Source organism: Carcharhinus amblyrhynchos, chromosome 9, assembly GCF_965287045.1.
Source record: "Carcharhinus amblyrhynchos chromosome 9, sCarAmb.v2.hapA, whole genome shotgun sequence".
Taxonomy (NCBI): domain Eukaryota; kingdom Metazoa; phylum Chordata; class Chondrichthyes; order Carcharhiniformes; family Carcharhinidae; genus Carcharhinus; species Carcharhinus amblyrhynchos.
In genome coordinates, this window is record NC_137332.1 from 106,952,766 (window position 1) to 106,970,140 (window position 17,375).

General features: G+C 45.4%; 1 pseudogene; it reads right to left on the bottom strand.

The window, feature by feature from the left end:
* Positions 1-2,203: 2,203 nt before the first annotated feature.
* LOC145348676 (zinc-binding protein A33-like) overlaps positions 2,204-17,375 on the bottom strand; it is a 108,741-nt pseudogene continuing 93,569 nt past the window's right edge.

Consider the following 17,375-nt stretch of genomic DNA (forward strand, 5'->3'; position numbering starts at 1 on the left):
GAGATGAGGAAATGGCTGAGGCCTTAAATAAGTTTTTTGCCTCGGTCTTCACAGAGGAGGACACAAATAGTTTGCCGGATATTAAAGATAGAAGGATGGTAGGAGTTGAGGGCCTGAATTCAATTACTGTCACTAGAGAGGTAGTGCTTGATAGGCGAATGGGACTGAAGGTGGACAAGTCCCCAGGACTGGATGGAATGCATCCCAGGGTTCTGAAGGAAATGGCAGAGGTGATAGTGGATGCCTTAGTAATTATTTACCAAAACTCGCTGGGTTCCAGGGAAGTGCCAGAAGATTGGAAAATGGCTAATGTTATGCCGCTGTCTAAAAAAGGTAGCAGACAAAAGGCAGGGAATTATAAGCCGGTTAGTTTAACGTCTGTAGTTGGAAAAATGCTAGAATCTGTCATCAAAGAAGAAATAGCGAGGCACCTAGAAAGGAATGGTTTGATAGAGCAGACGCAGCATGGATTCGTTAAGGGGAAGTCGTGTTTGACAAATTTATTGGATTTCCATGAAGATGTGACTAGTGCAGTAGACAGAGGGGAACCGGTGGATGTAGTGTTTTTAGATTTTCAAAAGGTGTTTGATAAGGTGCCTCATTAAAGGTTGCTACAGAAGGTTAGGGTGCACAGAGTTGGGGGTAAGGTGTTTGTGTGGATAGAGGATTGGTTGTGTAACAGGAAGCAGAGAGTTGGTATCAATGGGTGCTATTCTGATTGGTGGTTGGTGACTAGTGGAGTGCCGCAGGGATCGGTGCTGGGGCCTCAGCTATTTACCATTTATATAGATGATCTGGAGGAGGGGGCTGAGTGTAGGGTGATGAAATTTGCTGATGACACGAAGATGAGTGGAAAAGCAAATTGCATGGAGGGTGTGGAAAGTCTGCAGAGGGATCTGGATAGGCTGAGTGAGTGGGCGAGGACCTGGCAGATGGAGTATAATGTTAGCAAGTGTGAGGTTATCCACTTTGGCAGAAATAATAGTAGGAGGGATTATTATTTAAAGGGCAAAAAGCTGCAGCATGCTACGGTGCAGAGAGACCTGGGGGTCGTTGTGCACGAGTCGCAAAAACCCAGTTTGCAGATGCGGCAGGTGATCAAGAAGGTGAATGGAATGCTCGCCTTTATAGCGAGGGGGATAGAATATAAAAGCAGGGAGCTCTTGCTGCAACTGTACAGGGCACTGGTGAGGCCGCAGCTGGAGTACTGTGTGCAGCTTTGGTTGCCGCACTTGCGCAAGGATATTTTGGCCTTGGAGGGAGTGCAGAGGAGGTTCACTAGGCTGATACCGAAGATGAGGGGGTTGGCCTATGAAGAGAGACTAAATAGACTGGGTCTGTACTCGTTGGAGTTTAGAAGGATGAGGGGGGATCTTATTGAGACGTATAAGATAATGAAGGGGATGGATAGGGTAGAGGTAGAGAGATTTTTCCTGCTTAGAAAGGATAGCAGGACTGGAGGGCTCAGCCTCAAGATAAGGGAGGTGGGGGGGGTGCAGTTTAGATCGGAGTTGAAGAAGAACTTCTGCACTCAAAGGGTGGTGAATCTCTGGAATTCTCTGCTCATTGAAGTGGTGGAGGCTACCTCGCTAAATATATTTAAGTCACAGGTAGATAGGTTTTTGACAGACAAGGGAATTAAGGGTTATGGGGAGAAAGCGGGAAAGTGGAACTGATCCACTTCAGATCAGCCATGATCTTATTGAACAGCGGAGCAGGCTCGAAGGGCTAGATGGCCTACTCCTGCTCCTATTTCTTATGTTCTTACTATGGAGATGGGCTTTTTAACCATGGAGTCTGGGGACCAGATCTAGCCAATGGGAACACCACTACATGGAAATTCCCCTCCAAGCCACACATCATCCTAGCTTAGAAATATATTGCTGTACCTTCTCTGTCACTGGGTCAAAATCCTGCTAGTCCCTCTCTAGCAGCACTGTGGGTGTACCCATACCACATAGACTGCAGCAGTTCAAGAAAGTGGCTCACCATTACCTTCTCAAGAGCAGTTAGGTATGCACAATAAATGTTGGCCTAGCTAGTAATGCTCCTATCCGATCAACAAATATATTAAAAAATCTATTGGATCAGCCAATGAAAAGTGGGAGGAGAGAGTGAAATAATACCTTATTGAGATCAATCCTTATATAATTTACAATATGTTAGTGTCCAGCCTGCAGAGAAAAGGCATGCCCTACTTTTCTCATAGTGAATCTCTGGAATACACTGTGTTACAATCCTGTGAAATGATGAGCTGGGTGATTTCTGTGTTTGGGTCAAGGGTGAGAGATATTGGAACTGGAAGAGAACACAAATGGGAAGTGGCGACTAAAACAGAAACAGGAACAAATCATGAGACAGTGCTATGGGTCATTGTCACTTTGCTCTTTTGACCCAAGAGGCTCAGAGACAAAGTCTCTGAAGGATTTTCTCATCATTCCTTCTGCCATGTTTACTCAGCATAGGTTTGCACTACTTTATTGAAAATATATTGCAACCGTTCAAGATCTGTTAGTCTCAGCAACTTGAGATGAGTAAATTAATGGGACTTCTACATCATGTGGACCTCGATAGGGTTCTAATGCAACCCATTAAGTCAAGAAACATTGTTCTAACAAATTCATTTAAGTTCTATTTGGCCTGATTCAGATAGCAGTGTCTGTAGATAGTGTAGACACAAGATTCACTGAGTAGTGTGAATCCTTCATCAATATTTATTCCTTAACCAAGTAAAGGTGGTTTCTCTTCAATGTGGTGGATAAAATGGCATCTGCCCTCCAGCCATTATCAATAAGGTATGGTGTCAGCAGTCACATATAGAAACCCATAATGCACAAAGGCAAAAGTACACAAAGGCATTTTTCGAAACATCCCCCTTTCATAAAAAGAAAAGATCAAATGGTTTCTGTTCTCAACCTATTATCTATAATGCCTAACACATGACTATTGCAAGTAATAGTGCACAAAGTTAGTTGTCCAAATAGTTTCTACAAAATGGAAAAGCAGCTATTGCGCTGGGGAAGTACACAGAGCAGAGTTTTAACTTGCCACCCTTGGCTTTGTGGATTGGAAACCCATTTTACAAACTGTCCAATTCTAAAGTCGACGAGAGGTTGAGTATTCAAACTGATTTCCCCCACTCGGGACTGAGCAAATTGGAGGGAATGGAAGGAGAGGGGACTCTGACTCTTACCTGGCTCAATTATTCTCCTCATCCCCTTCCACACACTTAAAAACTGGAAGCGCTTGCTGAACACTGACATGGTTTGCTCAGCTTCCTTCAGTCGTTGGGGCTGGACATGACAATTGGGAAAAGAGATCATGTGCATGAGCAACAAAAGCATTTTGAAAAAACACAGGGTCAGTACGCACAATGAGGTAGGACGTACCTGGTGAGAAAGTCCTTAATAGCCTAAGGAGAGAGAAAAAACACAAAACAGAAATTATTGTCAAACAAGCACAATCTCTGAATCAAGTAAACATTTTTTTCAATATTAGTTATTACCTTGAGTATCTCTGCAGCCTCCGACATCTTCAGCCGAGCCTGTATTGCTGAGATCCTTCTCTCAAAGGACGGCATATCCCCCATAATTGCTTTGACATTTCTCTCCGATTTCTTCAATGTATTTTCTTCTTCTTGCCTCAGTTGGTTTCTCATGGCTTCTTTGTGCTCATTCAGGAACTTGTGCATCTTTTCAAATTCATCTCTAATTGTGTCCGCCAGCTGCTCCACTTGTACCTGCAGCAGGATAGTGGGACATTGATACTGATGTGACAGAAAAGGTTACCTTCTCTTCATGAATTGGGAATTCACTGTCTAAAAGATGGTAGAAACTGATTCATGAGCAAGTTTTATGGAAGTCATGCTTCAAAAAGACTGTTGCAGGATCATGGGGAAAGAGCAGAACCTGGGACTAAGGTCTGGTTCCCTATCGAAGGTCTGGCACAGGGACTCCCACTATAAAATCCCATATTTTGAAATTTGGTCACATGGCATCCGTACTCCATACCCCAGCTTCCCTCATGTCCACTGAGGAAGAACACTCATACTTTCAACAGGACATTCAAGAACTTCATTAGCATTGAACAGAAATCAATGTCAATACAAGTGCATTCTCTCAATCAAGAAAACATTTTTTTTCGATAAAGACAGATTTTACTGGCAGCTAGCAAATGGAAATTACATTCCAAAACAATATTGAGTACTGATAATTAGACAGTAAAATTGAAGCTTCACAAGGTCAAGAAAATCAAAACAAGGAAAAAGCAAAAAAATACTATCACAGGAATAACATTGCATAGCAAATTATACAAGTAAATTTGACAATATTTTAAGCAGCAGTCACATATTGATATTTATGGCTAAATTAAATGCCAGTGTGTGATATAGGGAATTGTTGGGAGTGCAGGTGGTGGGGAGGCAAGGATGGCACAGCTGAAGATTTCTGGATATGGTCCCGGGACCAGTGTCCCTGGAGACTGCAGGTGAAATAGGCACTTGTGTCACTGCCTCGGCCAGCTGATTGCCTTATTACCAGCCCACATCCTCCACCTCTACCCCAATTGAATAATGTATAATACATTATGTGTAACTTTACTTCTCGGTTTTGGCTTCTGGTATTGGAGCTGACATTCACAGTACTCTACACAGGGCTCTAACAAGCTTGGTTAGGTCCTGTCTTCCCTCCCACTCAACACAAGTCAACATTTTCTTCAGATCAGGATGTAACCCCGGCACAAGAATATTGACAAACTCTGACATTCCAGCGTTTTGAGATATACCCAAACAATTCATGAACATCAAGCAAAACATCCCCAAGTAGTACGCCCTTATCAGATTCCTGCACCGTGCTATGTATTCTATTGAAATGTACATTTAGCATCTGTACTATTAAAGTACAGCCCAGAGGAAAAATGAACCAAGGGAACTTAAGGTGTTCCTCAAGGTCAGGGAAAGGCACGAGGGGCAATTATTGCATCGATGCGGGGGATGCCTGGGATCTTGTTCGGCATGAGATAGGGTTTTTTTTAGATACAGTTGCTACAAATCCTGAGGGGCACACAGCTGTGAAGGGGGGATCTCAGCTGATAGTACTGTCAGGAACATCAGCAGGGAGGGTTGACCCATATGGGGGTGGGGGGCTTTGTTCCATGATGGCATGATGGCCAGAGTACTGGATGGCAGAGAATCCTCTGAGGCATTCCCACTCACCAATAGAGCCAAACAGGGCTGTGTGCTCACGCCCTCACTTTTCAGCATGATGTTTACTGCCATGCCAAATGATGCCTTCCAGGATAGTGTTGCTGGAATCAGCCTCAAGTACAGAATGGATGGGAAGCTTTTCACCCCGAGCTATTACCAAAGTGAAGGAGACTGTTCTGAGAGACTTCGTCTTTTTTGATGACTGTGCCCTGTATACTGGCTCAGAGCCAGACTTGCAAGTCAGTATGGACAAATTTTCCACGGCTTGTGATAACTTTGGACTCACCATCAACATTAAAAAGACCAAAGTCGTGCACCAGCCTGCTCCTCATGCACCGTACACAGAACCCATAATCACAATCGAAGGGCAGAAACTACAGGCAGTGGACCAGTTCACTTATCTTGGCAGCACCCTCTCCCAAGCAGTGACTATTGATACAGAAGTTAAATGCAGAATAGCAAAGGCAAGTTCTTCTTTCGATAGACTGCGGTCAACTGTATGCAAATGTCGAGGAATCAGCCAGCAATAAAACTGAAGGTCTACAGTGCCATGGTACTCACTACCCTCCTGCATGCCTGTGAAATGTGGGCTGTGTATTGAAGGCATGCAAGACAGCTCAATCGTTTCCACATGACTTGTCTTCACAAAATATTACGCATCAGACGGCAAGACAAAGTACCAGATACTGAAGTTCTCTCTAGAGCAAGTCTACCATCAGCCTATCTATCCCTCTCATCATCTTATAAACCTTTATTAAGTCGCCTCTCATCCTCCTCCACTCGAAAGAGAAAAGACCCAGTTCCCTCAACCTTTCCTCATAAGACTTACTCTCCAAACCAGGCAGCATCCTGATAAATCTCCTTTGCACTATCTCCAATGCTTTCACATCCTTCTTATAGTGGGGTGACCAGAACTGAACACAATATTCCAAATGTGGTCTCACCAAGGTCCTGTCTATTTGCAGCATAATCCCATGACTCTTAAACTCAAACCCTCAGTTAATAAACACTAAATAAACATTCAGTCGGAGACTAGGCACAGGTTCGATGGGTAGAATTGCCTCCTTTTGCACTGTAGTGATTCTATGATTCTATAGAAACTGACCATATCCCAAAACTACACATTAATGCTGCTCATTAATATATTATCACATTCCTCTTCCTGATATTTTCCACACATTCTAATACATAAAATTATTTGCAAAAACAATGATAGGAGATGCAGTGACATTTGATGACTTGTTCTGTGACTGGAATTGTCCATTAACAATAAATACAGGGAGACTGGGTAGTCTCCTTTAGAGTTATATCCACCTCCCCATCTGAAATATTCTCATTGCAGGATGATCTTCGCCACCAAAAGACAAAGGGCCACCTTTCTCTACAAGGCTGTGAGCAGGAAGTCATCCCAAAGTTGTCACTCTAACTGGTGTATTTTCTCTCCTTGTTTGTCTCCTTTTAAGCTCTAATTCTGCTTCTATTTTGACAAAGTGAGGAAAACAGGCAGCAATGCTCCGTGCATGACATTGCAATAAGAATTACAAATCCATATGGAATATGAGAGGAAACACAAATGCTGAATTCCGTCGGGATGTTTGAAACAATGATGCCTTATTCAGGATGGGTGGAAACAGATATTGGAGATGAACTCTTTTCTTCCCAACATTTGTACATTCTGGCCAACTTGAAGGCTAGCAAATGTGCATAACCTTAGAGATGCCACAAGAGACATAAGAACATAAGAAATAGGAGCAGGAGTAGGCCATCTAGCCTTCCAGCCTGCCCCGCCATTCAATAAGATCATGGCTGATATGAAGTGGCTCAGTTCCACTTTCCCGCTTTCTCCCCATAACCCTTAATCCCTTTTGCCTACCAAAAACCTATCTACCCACGTCTTAAATATATTTAGCGAGGCAGCCTCCACCACTTCAACAGGCAGAGAATTCCAGAGATTCACCACGCTTTGAGTGAAGAAGTTCCTCCTCAACTCTGTTCTAAACTGCCCCCTCCCTTTATCTTGAGGCTGTGCCCTCTAGTCCTGCTGTCCTTTCTGAGCGGGAAGAACCTCTCCACCTCTACCCTATCCCTCCCCTTCATCATCTTATACATAGCAATGAGATCCCCCTTCATCCTTCTAAACTCTAACGAGTACAAGTCCAGTCTATTCAGCCTCTCTTCATAGTTCAACCCCCTCAACTCTGGAATCAGCCGAGTGAACCTCCTCTGCACTCCCTCCAAGGCCAAAATATCCTTGCGCAAGTGCAGCGACCAAAACTGCACACAGTACTCCAGCTGCAGCCTCACCAGTGCCCTGTACAGTTGCAGCAAGAGCTCCCTACTTTTATATTCAATACCCCTTGCTATGAAGGCCAGCATCCCATTTGCCTTCCTGACCACCTGCTGCACCTGTAGGCTGGGTTTTGCGACTCATGCACGAGGACCCCCAGGCCCCTCTGCACCGGAGCATGCTGCAGCTTTTCGCCCTGTAAGTAGTAGCCCTTCCTACTATTATTCCGACCAAAGTGGATAACCTCACACTTGCCAACATTGTATTCCATCTGCCAGGTCCTCGCCCACTTGCTCAGCCTAAGTAGATCCCTCTGCAGACTTTCCACACCCTCCACACAATTTGCTGTTCCACTTATCTTTGTGTCATCGGCAAATTTCGACACCTTACACTCGGCTCCCTCCTCCAGATCATCTATATAAATGGTAAATAGCTGAGGCCCCAGCACCGATCCCTGGGGCACTCCACTAGTCACCAACCGCCAATCCGAATAGCACCCATTGACACCCACTCTCTGCCTCCTATTTGACAGCCAATCCCCTGTCCACGCTAACACCTTACCCCCAACTCCATGCCCTCTAACCTTCTGTAACAACCTTTTGTGCGGCACCTTCTCAAACGCCCTCTGAAAATCGAGAAACACCACATCCACCGGTTCCCCTCTATCCACCGCACTAGACACATCCTCATAGAATTCCAATAAATTCGTCAGACACGACTTCCCCTTAATGAATCCGTGCTGCGTCTGCTCTATCAGACAATTCTTCTCAAGATGCCTCGCTATTTCCTCTTTGATGACAGATTCAAGCATTTTTCCTACAACAGACGTTAAACTAACCGGCCTATAATTCCCTGCCTTTTGCCTGCTACCCTTTTTAAACAGCGGTGTAACATTAGCAGTTTTCCAATCTTCCGGCACTTCCCCAGAATCCAGCGACGTTTGGACAATAATCACCAAGGCATCCACTATCACCTCTGCCATTTCCTTCAGAACCCTTGGATGCATTCCATCCGGTCCTGGGGACTTGTCCACCATCAGTCCCTCTAGTCTGTCGAGCACTGCCTCTCTAGTAACAATGATCTCATTCAGGCACTCCACTCCTACCATCTTTCCATCGTTAACACCCAGCAAACTATTTGCGTCCTTCTCTGTGAAGACTGAAACAAAAAAGCTATTCAAGGCCTCAGCCCCCACCACTAAATCCCCCCTCTCATCCTCTAAGGGTCCAACATTCACCCTAGCCAGCCTCCTCCTTTTTATATATTTATAAAAACTCTTACTATCCTTTTTTATATTTAGTGCTAGCCTAGATTCATAGTCTATCCTTCCTTTCTTTATCAACCTCTTCGTCATTCTTTGTTGATATTTAAACCTCTCCCAATCCTCTTCTCGCCCACTACTCTTAGCCACTCTCAATGCATCAGCTTTTAATTTAATACTCTCCTTTGTCTCCTTCGTTATCCACGGCTGATTATCTCTTCTCCTACGATCCTTCTTTACCATTGGAATAAATTTCTGCTGAGCACCAAGAAAGATCTCCTTAAAGATCCTCCACTGTTCCTCAGCAGACCTACCGACCAATCTGTGCCCCCAATCTACACTTGACAATTCCTCTCTCATCCTATCGTACTCCCCTCTGTTCAAACAAAGGACACAGGTCTGGGATCCTACCTTCTCCTCCTCCATCTGCATCAGAAACTCCACCATACAATGATCACTCTTCCCAAGAGGATCCTTCACAACAAGGTCCCTAATTCTACCTGCCTCATTACATAACACCAGATCTAAGATAGCTCGCTCCCTCGTCGGCTCCAACACACACTGTTCAAGGAAACTATCCCGGCAGCATTCCAAGAACTCTTCCTCAAGCCCACCGCGTCCAACATGGGTCGACCAATCAATATGTAGATTGAAATCCCCCATTATTATCGCCGTTCCATTCCTGCACGCAGTATTTATTTGCGTGTTTATAGCCCGCCCGACCTCCAAGTCATTATTTGAGGCCTATAGACGACACCCAACAGCGTCTTCCTCCCCTTGCTGTTCCTAATCTCCACCCACAATGATTCCACATTCTGCTCTTTGGTGCCTATATCTTCCCTTACTACCACCCTGATACTATCCTGAATCAGCAGAGCTACCCCCCCGCCCTTTTTCCTCCCGTCTATCCTTCCTAAACACTTGATACCCCTGTACATTCAGCTCCCAGTCCCTGTCACCTTGCAACCATGTCTCTGTAATGGCCACCAGATCATATCCATTTGTGCTGATCTGCGCCACCAGCTCATTCACTTTGTTCTGAATGCTTCGTGCATTCAGATAAAGTGTCTTCATCCCAGCCTTCACCTGGACCCTATTTGAAGGAACGCTACCAACCTTACTCATGCCCCCTACTCCCTTTATTATTGGGACATCCTTGGCCTCTTCCCGTACCTGTACCCTCTCCTTTACTTTAGACCCTGTAATTTCACCTACCCTCGCACCCTCCCCCCTCCTAATTAGTTTAAAGCCCTATCCACAGTCTATTTATACGATTCGCCAGGACTCTGGTCCCAGCACGGTTCAGACCAACACCATCCCACCTGAACAGGTCCCACCTTCCCCAATACTGGTGCCAATGCCCCATAAATTCAAAACCATTCCTCCCACACCAATCCCTGAGCCACCCATTCACCTCTTTAATCCTATCTACTTTATGCCTATCTGCATGCGGTTCAGTAGTAATCCAGAGATAACCATCTTGTCGGTCCTGCTTTTTAATTCCATTCCCAGCTTTTCATACTCCCTCTCCAGATCTTCAGTTCGCATTTTGCCTATGTCGTTGGCACCCACATGTACCACAACGACTGGGTTCTCACCCTCCCACTCCAGGTTCCTCTGCAGCTCAGATGCGACATCGTGGACCCGAGCACCAGGCAGACAACACACCCTTCTGTGCTCTTTATCATTGTGACAAAAGACAGTGTCAATACCCTTAACCACACTATCCCCAATTACCGCTACATCCCTTTTCACCTTCTCTTTGTCTATGTCCTGTGTCTGCATCACTGTACCGTCTGCAGTTTGCTCATCAACCTCACAGCCCTCGTTCTTGTCCACACTGGAAGCAAGAACCTCAAACCTGTTATGCAGATTGAGAGGCTGAGGCATTTGGGCCCCACCCTCCTTCCTCCTCTCCCCACCCTCCTTCCTCCTCTCCCCACCCTCCTTCCTCCACTCAGCAGCCCCCTCTTGTTCCTGACCCTTAGAGTGAGCCAGTCCAGGGGGTGTGGAAGTCTCTTGCACCCCATTATCCAGGTTACACTCCCTCCCCCTGATGAGCCTCAGTGTCTGAAGCTCAGAGGCCAGCTCATCTACTTTGAGCTGGTGCTCCTCCAGCAACCAGCACTTACTGCAGACATGGTCACTGGGAAGGATCCTGGGGTCCACCAGCTCCCACATCATACAGAAACAGCACATCACATGCCCCTCCATTATTGCCCCTTAGTAATTACTAAACACAGTTTACAAGGCAAACTTACCTGGCCCTTTTCTGCCAAGCCCTTTGATCCTAAGCCATTGCAGCTCACTCAGCTTCCCTCTCACTCCACTGCCCACGCCAATGCTGCCCGCTGTCTACAGCAGGCCTCCTTTTAAACCTAGCGCGGTTTAAAAAAATCCTAACCAACAAATCCCCGTGACCCACTTCCTCTGTAGTTTTAAAGCTGTAAATGTTAATAAGCCCGCGAAAATGTTTTTAAAGGTAATCGCTTACCTTACTCAGTGCTCCTTCACTCCGCCCGCTCCAGCGAACAATCAGTATGGATTCAGCGGGACAATCAGCGGGACACCAGTATGATCCGTAGAATCATTGAATCAAGAATATTTACAGGACAGAAGCAGAACATTTGGCCCAGCTTTCTGTAAGAGTGACATAGTTAGACCCATTCCTGCACCCTCCCCTCTGCAAATGTTGTCCTTTCAGCTGTTTATCCAATTCCCTTTTGAAAGCCACAGTAGAAGTAGTCTCCACCATACTCACAGGCAGTGAATTCTAAATCCAAATGACTCGTACCACCAAAATGCCACAGAGGAGATTCACAGAGTGTTGCCTGGGCTGGAGTGTTTCACCTATGTAGAGAGACTGGTTAGGCCGGGGTTGTTTTCCATACAGCAGTGAATGCTGTTGAGGGACCTGACTTGAGGGGTACAAAATCATGAAGAACTTAGATAGGGTAGATAGGAAGAACCTTTTCCCCTTTGTATAGGGGATCAAAAGCCAGTGGGCATAGATTTTGGGAGGCAGGAGATTTAGAGTGGAGTTTTGGAAAAGCTTTTTCAAACCAAGAGTGGCAGAAATCTGGAACTCACTGCCTGCAAGGGTGACAAGGCGGGAACCATCACACCATTTAGATAAGCACGTGAAACACCATAGCATACAAGGTTACAGAGAAAGTGATGGAAAATGGGATGGAATAGATAGCCAGCACTAATGTGATGGGCCGAAAGGCCTCTTTCTGTGCTGTATGACTCTGTGACTATGACTCATTACATCTACTGCTGGCTGAAATCTAGATATGAAGCATTCAAGTCAGGTGAACATGCCAGGCACAGATTGTGTTGACCCCAGAAAATAGAGTGCAAGCCTAAAAATCATTTCGCGCCCAGTGCAAAATGGCTTGCAATCATCCTGATCCCTTTTAAGTGGCTCAAACCAGATCATGCCCAGAAAGGGCAGGGGCTGATTAGCATATTTAAAGTTGCATTCAAACATGCATAGTTCATTCGACACACCTTGGCAGTGCCCACCTGGCACAATGGCAATGCGCACCTGGGGGAGGTGGGATACAGGCTATGCAAAGGAGGTGGTGAAGGGGATGGAGGTCCTGAAGGGATGGAGCATAAAGGGCAGTGATTAGACTTGTAGTGTTGGGGGAGGGGAGGGGGGACAATACTGGGGGGTCATGAAGGAAGGCCCATTGGGAGTGTCTCAGTGCCCCAGTGCTGGAAATCTGTGTTGGGGAGGGGGAATCATGCTCCCGTTGGGGGGTTTCCTGATGTCTGTGTTGGTGGAGTGGGTAGGGAGAGTGTTTCTCAGTGCACTGTGAGATCGGCCACCCTTCCAAATTGGTGCCCAATGCCTTGGAGCTGGGCTAGGCCTCCTGCCTCTTCCCATCCCCAAGAACTCACACAACTCACTGCTCTCCCAAAAAAAACATCTGAGTGTGTGACTGTTATGGTCCCGATAGCTCCAGTTTTCTCGCTTTTATGGCACTTTTTTGGGAAAATCGCAGCCCTATTCTCCATATTACAATAAGCACAGAGCACCGGGGAAAGATCAGTAAAGGGTTTACTTGGTCAAAGATGGCGCCAGAACTGAGAGATAGTAGCTACCAGGAAAGATTCAATAGTTTAGGTGGGGCTCTTTCCTCCAGAAAAAAAAATCCACCCTTAAACATAGAAACAAGGAAAATAGGAGTAACAGTAGACCATTCGGCCCTTCGAGACTGTACCACCATTATGATCATGGCTGTTCCCTCCTCCCCTCACCTTCGCGCCCCCCCCACCTCTATCCTTTGATCCCTTTAGGCCCAAGAGCTATATTTAACTCCTTGAAAACAAACAATAATAATTTGGTAACCTCACCTGCTTTGTCCAATGCACATCAATCCTTTTTGTAAAATGGAGACTAGAACTGTACATTTTACTCCAAGTGTACATGAGATCTAATTAGGTTTCTCCACACTGACACTTTGCAATGCAACCTAGTCACACAACAAGTTTTCTAAGACAACTGGCCCAAGATGCCCGCTAATGATGCAGGCCATTGCCTGACCCTGGAGTGGCCACCATAACAGAACCTCTTTATTACCCTCAATTACAACTTCAGGGAAAGTCTTCACCAGCATCTTAAGGGCAAATAGAGATGGACAATAAATCCGGACCTTGCCATATCTCAAGAATTATATAATTTATTCCTAAATATTAACATTGAAATAGATATTTACCTTTATTTCTTCCATTTTGCCTCTTCTTTCATTTCACTTTCAGTAATTTCCTTCATTTTCCTTCCCAACAAATCCAAAGATGCTTCTAATTTTTTCTGAAACATTTAATATATTTGAGTTGTATGAATGATTGAGAGCTCCAGTAAAACTGATAACTTGAGAGTCATTAATAAATCAGATGGCTTCACCAGAGCAGTCAATAGTGTGACAGTCAATGTAGAGGGTACTTTGGGTTGGGGCCCAAATAATCTCCTTCAGGAACCATTGATACTCCTTGGAGATCTCAGCAGCAGCAGAAACACATATATATAATGACAGACACACCACATAAACATTGCCAGTCACATGTATGTCGCTAGACATGGGGCATATCTCATTTACACACCTTAAGACAGCAAAATTTGATTCACTTGGTTAGAGACTGTGGTAACTCAATAGTGTCTACAAGGCCAGACACTAAGATACTCCATATACACAGCTGGATGTTGGAATATCCAAAAGTACATGACTAGAAACAGAGATATCCTATATACATGGCTAGATATTGAAAAACTCCTCGTACACAGCTAGAAAACGTGGTGCTCCACATGCAAGGGTAGACACTGCGATAATCTATATTCATGCAAGGCTACACATAAAAATAGCTGGAACACTCTGTACGTAGCTAGATAATTTATATATCAGTTGAAACTGGACTGTTCTACAGGCAAAGCTAGAGAGTGGAATACCCCAATACATGGCTAGACACTGGATATCCTCACATAAAAGGAACAAGAACAGAATATTTTGCTTATTCAGTCTATTCTACTACTCAATGACATGACTTTGTGCCATAACTGTCAATAAATTTGGTTGAAAAATTCTATCAAGGCAGAATTTTCCATTCTGGAGACTATAGGAAGGAATTCTGCCATATCCCCTGCCAACAGCTTCAATGTCAAACAGGTGAATGGGGTAGAATTGGGATTTATAGGGTGTGAATTTCCTGCAGGATCTTCTGCTGGTGTCCATTAATGGAGAAACCCACTGGAGGTGAGCGTGAATTTGATTTGCATCCTGCTAATGGGAGCAGATGAAGCCCCGAACAGAATCTTCTCCCCATGTCCAATTGTCTGCTGTGCAAACAAGAAAACACATCGGTCCAGAAAATGTCTGGAACAACATGGCTTGCAGACATTGGATCTTTCCTGGACAATGTCTGGGGCTGCATCTGGAGCTCAGGATGGTGACCATCATGGACCCTGGATCCCAGAACACCACAGCAGTGGGTGAGCGGAGAATCTACAGGTGAAAATTCCAGATTCAATGTCATGGAGAAGGTTCATCTTCCAGCCACAGAGTGTTCCAGGAGATGTACCTTCTTTCTTGCTGGTCAATCTTCTTTCTTCAAGGATGGGTCTGTGATGTCAAACCCCATTTCAATATAGCATTCAGCTGTGATGATGGGAGTTGCGCCATCATGCCAGCCCCACCATGCTATTTGGTTATCCCAATCTCCCAGTGGATTGGGAGAACACCTGCCACCCATCACCAAGCCCCTTGCACCATGGAAATTGGGTCCCCTCCTCCACATCTCTGGTGGCATGTTCTCCCCCCATACCAACTCGAGTGACCAGCATCAAGGTAGTAGGACACTCCCACTGGCCCCCTATAAAAGCTCCCCCCACACCACGCTGTCACTCGCACTATCCAACACCCCTTGCACACCCCACCAGCAACCACCCCCTATTGCATTGCTCATCCTTGCGTAGCCCCCAGTGTTTAGTCTCCACCCCTGCATAACTCCCTCCTTGCAGAGCTCTCCCTCCTTGCATAGTCCCCCTACCCCTTGCATAAGCCATCCATCCCATCCCACTGTCTGTGTGCATACTGCCCCTGGAGCAGAGAAGCTCCGACATCTTCTCCGGAGCCTTCAACATGTCATTGGTGAAGACGAACATCTTGCCAAAGTCATCCCCACACCCCCACTTCTTGCCTTCAAACAAATGCACAGACTCAAACAGACAATTCTCTGCAACAAACTACCCAGCCTTCAGAAGAACAATGACCACAACATCACACTGCTCTGCAACAGCAACCTCTGCAAGACATGCCAGATCATTGACACGGTCGCTATCATCTCATGTGAGAACACCATCCACCAGGCACTTGGCACATACTCTTGCGACTAGGCCAATGTTGTCTACCTCATACACTGCAGGAAAGGATGTCGCGAGGCATCGCACATTGGGGAGACCATGCAAATGCTATGACAACGGATGAATGAACACCACTCAACGATCACCAGGGATCTCTTCCTGTTGGCAAACAGGTCATGGGCATTCGGCCTCTGACCTTTGAGTTAGCATTCTCCAAGGTTGCCTTCATGACACAGGGTCGCTGGGCAGAGACTAATAGCTAAGTTCCGCACACATGAGGACAGCATCAACCAGGATCTTGGGTTCATGTCACACTATCAGTAACCCCCACAATTTGCCTGGACTTGCAAAATCTCACTAACTGTCCTGTCTGGAGACAATACATATCTTTTTAACCTGTGCATAATGCTCTCTCCACTCACGTTGTCTGTACCTTTAAGACTTGATTAGCTGTAAAGACTCACATTCTAATCATTATTCTTTAAATTAAGTTTGTGATTGTACATGCCCTGGTTGTGAAAAGAATTCCCACTCACCTGACGAAGGAGTAGTGCTCCAAAAGCTAGTGGCGTTTGCTACCAAATAAACCTGTTGGACTTCATCCTGGTGTTGTCAGACTTCCTGCTGTAGTGAACAGAGATTTAACTAATGGGCCTGGGTTAGATGCTGTTTCGGAGAGTTGTTGCATTTTGATGTTTTGAATAGCCTTCTTCTGCACTGCAGGGATTCTATTCTACTGAGTCTATTGAGTACAAGTGCAAGGAAGTTATGCTGATCCTATACAAGACACTACTTCAACCTCAGCTAGAGTATTGCTTACAGCTCTGGGTGCCGCACTATAGGAAGGATGTGAATGCATTGGAGAGAGTGCAGAAGAGATTAACAAGAACGGTTTCAGGAATGAGAAATTTTAGTGATGAGGATGTGGCACATAGCACAATTGTTAGTACTGCTGTCTCACAGAGCCAGGGAGCTGGTTTTGATACCTGGCTTGGGTCACTGTCTGTGCAGAATCTGCATGTCCTCCCCATGTCTGCGTGAGTTTCCTCCAGATGCTCCAGTTTCCTCCCACAGTCCAAAAGATGCACTGGTTAGGTGCACTGGCCATGCTAAGTTCTCCCTCAGTGTAATCGAACAGGCACCAGAATGTGGCCACTAGGGGATTTTCACAGTAACTTCTTTGCAGTGCGAATGTAAACTTAGTTGTGACTAATTAAAAAAGAATAGAAGACTGGAGAGGTTGTGACTGTTCTCTTTGCAGAGAAGAAAGGGAAGGGGAAATTTGATAGAGATGTTCAGAATCATGAGAAGACTGGACAGATCAAGAGAAACTATTCCTGCTTGTAAAAGGGTTAGGAAAAAAATGGCACAGATGTAAAATGGTTTGCAAAAGAAGTAAGTGTGGTGTGAGAAAAATGTTTTCACGCAATGAGTTGTTTGGGTCTGGAAGGTGCTGCCTTGACATGTCATGGAGGCAATTGAACTATTCAGGACAGTATTAGAACATAAGAACATAAGAACATAAGAAATAGGAGCAGCAGTAGGCCATCTAGCCCTTCGAGCCTGCCCCGCCATTCAATAAGATCATGGCTGATCTGTTGTGGCTCAGTTCCACTTTCCCGCCCTCTCCCCATAACCCTTAATCCCCTCTCTCATCAAGAACCCATCAACCCGCTTCTTAAAAATATTTAGCGAGGCAGCCTCCACCACTTCAACGGGCAGAGAATTCCAGAGATTCACCACCCTTTGAGTGAAGAAG